Below are 7360 nucleotides of genomic sequence, written 5' to 3'. Positions count from 1 at the left end.
CTGTTTGGCACCCTCTAGACCAAACCAGCTGTCAGCTGAACAAAAAACAAGTGACCTCAGTCAATACCACACTGAGCAAAAGAATTGCCAGCCAAGTTTTACCCAAATGCTATTTTTACATAATTAATTTGGGCATTAAATCACACAGCAGTTGAACACTGGAACAAATGCCTGGTATACAGTAAGTGTCACTAGAATGTAAGCTCTCTAAGGCAGGTATTTTTGCCTTCATTGCTATTTCCCCAGGACTTAGAGCAGTGACTGGCATAGAATAGGTGTTCAATAAAGATTTGCTCAATGAATGGATGAAATCTAAACTCTTGCTTTTATTAGTGGTAGGTAGTAATCAGAACCAGTCTGCTGATCAGAGCTCTCTGCATCACTCCATGCTGACCTAAAAGCTGCTGACCATTTAGTTTATTTCTCCTGAGATTTTTAGGTCTTTATGATACAATTCTTGGTGTATTCTCAAAAAGTTAATGGTAAAGTATACTTTAATTAGTAAAGGTTGGAGAACATCAAAAGAGACTGCATGGTGTTTCTTATACTAATACTACAATACCAGGCACTTAAAACTTGTAGCTCATTAAATCCTAACAACCCTGCAAAATTTATATCATTTTCTCCCATTCTACACATTAAGACACTAGGGTTCAAAGAGTTTAGGTACTTTGTCCAACCAGAGATGAGAAGCGAAAGCTTCAGGATTTGAACCTAGATCTGCTTCCTCCTTGAAGAGCACTTTTCAGTCTAGAAAACTATTCATAAAGATCATCAGCACACAACAGTGAGTAAAGAGGGTCTTTTGCTTTAAAAGTCAAGAATAGGGCTTCACTGATGGCGCAGTGGTTGAGAGTCTGCCTGCCGATGCAGGGGACACGGGTTCGGGCCCCGGTGCGGGAAGATCCCACGTGCCGCGGAGCGGCTGGGCTCGTGAGCCATGGCTGCTGAGCCTGCGCGTCCGGAGCCTGTGCTCCGCAATGGGGGAGGCCACAGCAGTGAGAGGCCCGCGTACCGCAAAAAAAAAGAATTAAAAGTCAAGAATAGCCCATTCAAGTCCCAGCTGCTGGCCAACTATGAGGCCTTCTTCAACTCATATCATTTATCTCATTTTCCTCAACCAGAAAATGGGAAGAGTTATCCCTGTCCTGCCTACCTTACAGTGATTTGGGTGATTCTTATAACCCAAACACTTCTGCAAACATGCTTCTGCAGAAGGATCTTCCCATGGCAACAAAGATAGAAAAAGATGGGCAGAACTTTTTGAGATCCTAAATAGACAAACATTTTTGACAAAATAGTGGCAATTAGTGATTCCAAAGTTGAAATAATCTTCAGCAAAGCAAATTGAGTTCAAAAGAAATATATGTTAAGACAATTAAGATATTTTGAGGTAAAGGATATATTCATCTAAAGTGAAATTTTTACTCAAAATATAATTGGCAATGTATTCAAAACCTGAATATCAGAAGTTGAATATCAGATTTGAGAATATTGGAGTGTGTGTTAAAATGTTGATGCTTGTAACTCTAGTAGCTTGTGGTACAAATAACTAATCTAGTTTTTTTTTTTAATATATTCTTTCTTTATTTTTGGCTGCGTTGGGTCTTTGTTGTCGCACGCAGGCTTTCTCTAGTTGCTGAGAGCAGAGGTTACTCTTCTTTGCAGTGTGTGGGCTTCTCACTGCGGTGGCTTCTCTTGTTGTGGAGCACGGGCTCTAGGCACGTGGGCTTCAGTAGTTGTGGCTTGCGGGCTCTAGAATGCAGGCTCACTAGTTGTGGCGCACTGACCCAGTTGCTCCGCAGCATGTGGGATCTTCCCAGACCAGGGCTGGAACCCGTGTCCCCTGCATTGGCAGGCAGATTCTTAACCACTGCGCCACCAGGGAAGCCCACTAATGTAGTTTTTAAATTGTTGAAACAATGGGCTTTCTGCAAATTTCCTCATTTCACCCCCACCTTCCCTCTCTAGCATCCAACTCTGAAAACCAAGGGCTCCTTGGTCTGAGCAGCCTTTGTCAAGCCACAGAAGATCCTGTTATACATTTTCTCTAGGGCCTGTGGGGCCTACTTGACATACATTTGCATAACTATGTTCAGCTTCTCAAGTGATACTTAAAAACAAAAAAGAACAAGGAGAATCTGCACCAAGGGGTCTTGTTGTTTTTAAACAGCGACTGTTTAAATGTGATTTATTTGGCTGAAGTTCTGTCTAACCAGAACCTCACCACCAACATGCAGTCAGGTGTACATATGGGTGCACACACACACACACACACACACATATGCACACACAACCACACACACTGAGCTAGGTTTAGTCTCCCAGACTCAGATCCTTAAATGTTTCTATGACCTATGATTGTATACACTCTGATAGCTCGCAACTCTAAATTCGGAGACTCTAAAAAAGATTTGAACATGTTAAAAATGTTGTAAATTTGACTATTACAATTGTAGAACCCAATTCAACAAACCAAATTTAGGGTTATAGGAGTATCAAATTTACCAAGAGAGTTTCTGTGATTTAAACTGATATAAGAGCAACTAATTTGTAAACTCCACTATTTTTCTGAATTTACATCTTTTCAACTTTTCACCCTTTAAAACTCCATCAACACTCCATTTGTTTAGAATATCTAGAATCGCAATTGCTAAAACATAGCATACAGGTTATGGGTCCTGGATCTGTAGTCAGCAGATCTGGAATTCAACCTAACCTGTGACTTAGTGGAGGCAGATCCTCCTTGAGTCACTTAGTACCTGTGTCATAAGATTTTTGTGAAAATTAAATGAGAAAAATAACAGTGTCAAGCATCCTGCAAGTGCTTGAAAACATCAGCCATTTTACTATCATCAAAAAGTCTACAAATAAATTCTGGAGAGGGTATAGAGAAAAGGGAACCCTCCTATACTATTAGTGGAAATGTAAATTGGTGCAGCCACTGTGGAAAACAGTATGCAGGTTTCTTAAAAACTAAAAATAGGGGCTTCCCTGGTGGTGCAGTGGTTAAGAGTCTGCCTGCCGATGCAGGGGACACGGGTTCGTGCCCCGGTCCGGGAAGATCCCACATGCAGCAGGGTGGCTGGGCCCGTGAGCCATAGCTGCTGAGCCTGTGTGTCCAGAGCCTGTGCTCCGCAACGGGAGAGGCCACAACAGTGAGAGGCCCGCGTACTGCAAAAAAAAAAAACTAAAAATAGAACCACCATATGATCCACCAATCCCACTCCTGAGCATACATCCAGAGAAAACTAATTGAAAAAGACACATTCACCCCAATGTTCATAGCAGCACTGGTTACAATAACCAAGACACAGAAACAACCCAAGTGCCAATCAACAGACAATTGGTTTAAGAAGATGTGGTGTATATATATACAGTGGAATATTACTCAGCCATAAAAGAATGAAATATTGCCACTTGTGGCAACATGGATGGATCTAGAGAATATCATACTAAGTGAAGTAAGTCAGAGAGAGAAAGACAAATATCACATGATATCACTTATATGTGGAATCTAAAAAGTAATACAAGTGAATTTACAAAACAGAAACAGACTCACAGGCATAGAAAACAAACTTATGGCTACCAAGGGGATAGGAAGTGAGGGAGGGATAAATTAGGAGTATGGAATTAACAGAGACAAACTACTATACATAAAATAGATAAGCAACAAGGATTTACCATATAGCATACGGAATTATGTTCAATATTTTGTAGTAACTTATAATGGAAAATAATCTGAAAAAATATATATAACTGAATCACTTTGCTGTACACCTGAAACTAACACAATATTGTAAATCAACTATACTCCAATTTAAAAAAAACTATTACTATAAAAAAACTCATCGGCCATTTGTAATTAGCATAATCTTTTGCCAAATTTAATGCTAAGATACTTTAGTTTCACAAACTACCCTTATCACTTAATGCTCCCACCAGTGCCATTGCCTTCATTCCTAAGGCCATAGCAAGTTATTTACATTGTCCTTTACAACAGTAAGTATTTTTCACCTCTCTTAGACATGATCGATGTAAAATGCAGAAAGCAAAAAATAATTCAATTGGAAAGACTGAGTCTCTTGTTAGTGTCAGGATATTTAAACATTTAGCTCAAGTATTGATTCTTTTTGCATTTAAATCAATTTTAGATGTTAACAATAGCTAATCTAATTGCTAGTGACCCTATAATTAACATAAGAACACAAATCATGGGCATCAAGTACGTATTAAAGTCAAATAACAGGTAATTTTTTCCTCTTAATTCTTTGAGGGTATTGATTAAACCCAATGTAATTTCTCTTTTCAAATGGAATTCCAGCTCTTATTTGAGAATGAAGAAGTAACAACATCCCCTGTAAAGGGCTATCAGACCTCCTTCCATGTCAATGGAAAGGAGGAAACGAAAATTAAACATCTCAGCCAAAGCGCAGATGGGAAACTGGGTAAGCTGGTCAACCTCTATTTTGATTACTACATTTGTTAGGGCTAAATGCTTGATCTGTGTTTGAGAATGGCAGTTACTCTGCTAAAAAGAAAGGAAATGAATGGTCCCATCAACACTGTGATGTAGTTGAGATTTATCTGCATCAAATCTAACTCTGTTTGAGATAAGCTGAAAATCTTGATCTGTTTAAAAGGTTCCAATTTGGCAGAACTTTCTTCCCTGTGAGCACCGAAAAAAGTCTTTGAAATGCATAGAAACTCTACAAATGAAAGGAGGAGTACGAATGGAGTGAATACGGTCCCAAACATTTTGTAATATTCCACAAGTCTTTTCCACAGCCGCATTTTTCTCCCATGATTACTCTATGCTCATTTTAAGGGAAAGGTATTTAGTGAATCAGAAACAGGAAGTTGGTCTCTACTGGAGCCTATAGCATCTTTGCTATGATGTTAATGATTTGCAGAGCCTCTTCCTCTCCACTCCCAACTGATGTGAACTGGGCCAAGGTTAAGTTGATGGAACTACTTAAGCATTCCCTCTAGCTTTTCCCACAAAGATCAGCACAAGGATCAGCAATGGTGTTGTTTATATTACGTTGATTTACTATATCATGCTGCCCCTCACTCCTAACCTCTATGATTCATTCACAGTATTTCACCAAATGCACTCATAAAGTGGGGTTAATCACACTTGCCTATTATAGTGGACAGCTATTGCTCTTGTCTTAATCTTCAGATAAAAGCATTTGAATCTCCTCTGAGGAATACAACTTCCCTACTCAATCCACGGTGTTACAAATACAGATGTTCTCATCCCCAACTCCAAAGATGGGCACATACATCAGGACTGATGGAACCAGAGCCCGGACTCCTGCTGTCCTTGGTCTTTGGTGCCCTGCCCCATCCTTCTATGCAGCAATGGATTTTGCTCCCAGGCCAAGTTGGAAACATCATCTCTGAAGAAATTTAGTCAGTGTATGTGGTGTATTCATGCAATAGTAATTCAGAGTAGAGGTTGGCATACCAGAGAGGACCAAATTTGCATTGGCATTTAGAGAGAAGCCCAGACTGACTACCTGCCCCCAGCACCCTAAAGTAAATCCTATCATCCACATTCCTATTGACAAACACAAAATCTAGCTCTAAGTTTGGAGCTGAACAAAGGAAACCTCACCAAAGCCACCTGTATCAATTGGACTTATCCTTGATTCACAAGTAAATGAGTAAAAGACCATGTGTTGGTAGGAAATTCTGTACCTCAAGTTTATTTGGAGAACAACCAAAATAAATATCAAAATAACTGACCTAGACAGTGGAAATATAAATAATTCATAAAACATAAGAAGCTACAAGGAATTCTCATTAATGTCCAAAAAGAGAAGATAATGTATTCATTTAAACCAAAAGAGACTACTATGAAAAAAGAGCAGGTGGAAAACAATGAAGAATTCATGGAGATTAAAAATACAATCACCAGGACTTCCCTGGTGGCGCAGTGGTTGAGAGTCCGCCTGCCGATGCAGGGGACACGGGTTCGTGCCCTGGTCCGGGAAGATCCCACGTGCCGCGGAGCGGCTGGGCCCGTGAGCCATGGCTGCTGAGCCTGCGCGTCCGGAGCCTGTGCTCCACAACGAGAGAGGCCACAACAGTGAGAGGCCCACGTACCGCAAAAAAAAAAAAAAATACAATCACCAAAATAAAAAAATAACTCTAAGGAATGCAAGAAAAAACTTAAGAAAATCTCCTGGAATATAGAGGAAAAAGACCAGAGACAGAAAACATGAAGGGAAAAATGTCAAGAGGAGTAGAGCAACTAAAAGAACCAATCAATACCTGTCCAACAGGAGTTCCAGGAATACAGACAGAGAAAAAAAAATTTAAATAATAGAAGAACATACCCCAGAGTTGATATAAGATATAAAAATTCAGATTGAAAGGGCTTATTAAGTATAGAACAGGATGAGTTTGTAAAAGAAAAAAAGATTCATTCTAAAATTTCAGAACAGGTATAAAGAGAACACACCAAAAGCTTTGGGGCGGGGGGGGCGGGTTAGGGGAAACAGGTTACTACAAACAAGTAACAATTTCAGGGATTCCATTGACACATGGGATGCAAGAAAGCAATGAGGTAGAGCAGAGCAGACCAGCTGTGGGAGATGCTTGACATTCCAGCCAGAGAAGTGGCCACTGGTGGAGTAGAGCAGGTCAGGGACCACTTACACCTGAGACGGATGATAGACCAGCACATACCAGAGGTAGAAGTCCAAGTAAAATGTTGAAGGAACAGCCTCATTGAGCAACCAAGAGTGTCAGTCGTACCCAGTGCAATCTAGCAGCTGTAAATATCTGTAGTGGATTTCCAGGTGAAACCAAGACAGGTATTCTTAGCTGAGACACCAAGAGGTGGTTAAAGCAGTATTGGAACATCAAGATAGCTTATTCCAAGTGAAAAATCAGACAATGTAATAAAGATATTATCCAAGAAAAAAAAATAGAAAAGCAAGCAAGAAAGCAATGAAGTAATGATTTCAAACAACTAGGAAAAAATATATATTTTTCTTTATTTTTTGCGGTACGCGGGTCTTTCACTGTTGTGGCCTCTCCCGTTGCGGAGCAGAGGCTCCGGACGCGCAGGCTCAGCGGCCATGGCTCACGGGCCCAGCTGCTCCGCGGCATGTGGGATCTTCCCGGACCGGGGCACGAACTCGTGTCCCCTGCATCGGCAGGCGGACTCTCAACCACTGCGCCACCAGGGAAGCCCAGGAAAAAATATTTTGAGCATAAAATTCTATACGCAGGCACACTATCAGCCAAGTGTGAAAGTGAAATGAAGACATTTCATACATGCAAAGACTTAGAACGGTTCTTATGTATCTCTTCTGAAAAAAGTTGAAAAGTACCAAAATACACT

The 7360-nt window shown here is 40.5% G+C and overlaps 1 pseudogene; it reads left to right on the top strand.

The window, feature by feature from the left end:
• The first annotated feature begins 6605 nt into the window (after positions 1 to 6605).
• On the top strand, positions 6606 to 6860 carry LOC115852461 (SNRPN upstream reading frame protein-like; annotated as a pseudogene).
• The last annotated feature ends 500 nt before the right edge of the window (positions 6861 to 7360 follow it).

This window comes from Globicephala melas, chromosome 2 (assembly GCF_963455315.2).
Source record: "Globicephala melas chromosome 2, mGloMel1.2, whole genome shotgun sequence".
Lineage (NCBI taxonomy): Eukaryota > Metazoa > Chordata > Mammalia > Artiodactyla > Delphinidae > Globicephala > Globicephala melas.
This window is presented reverse-complemented; position numbering and strand designations above follow the sequence as displayed.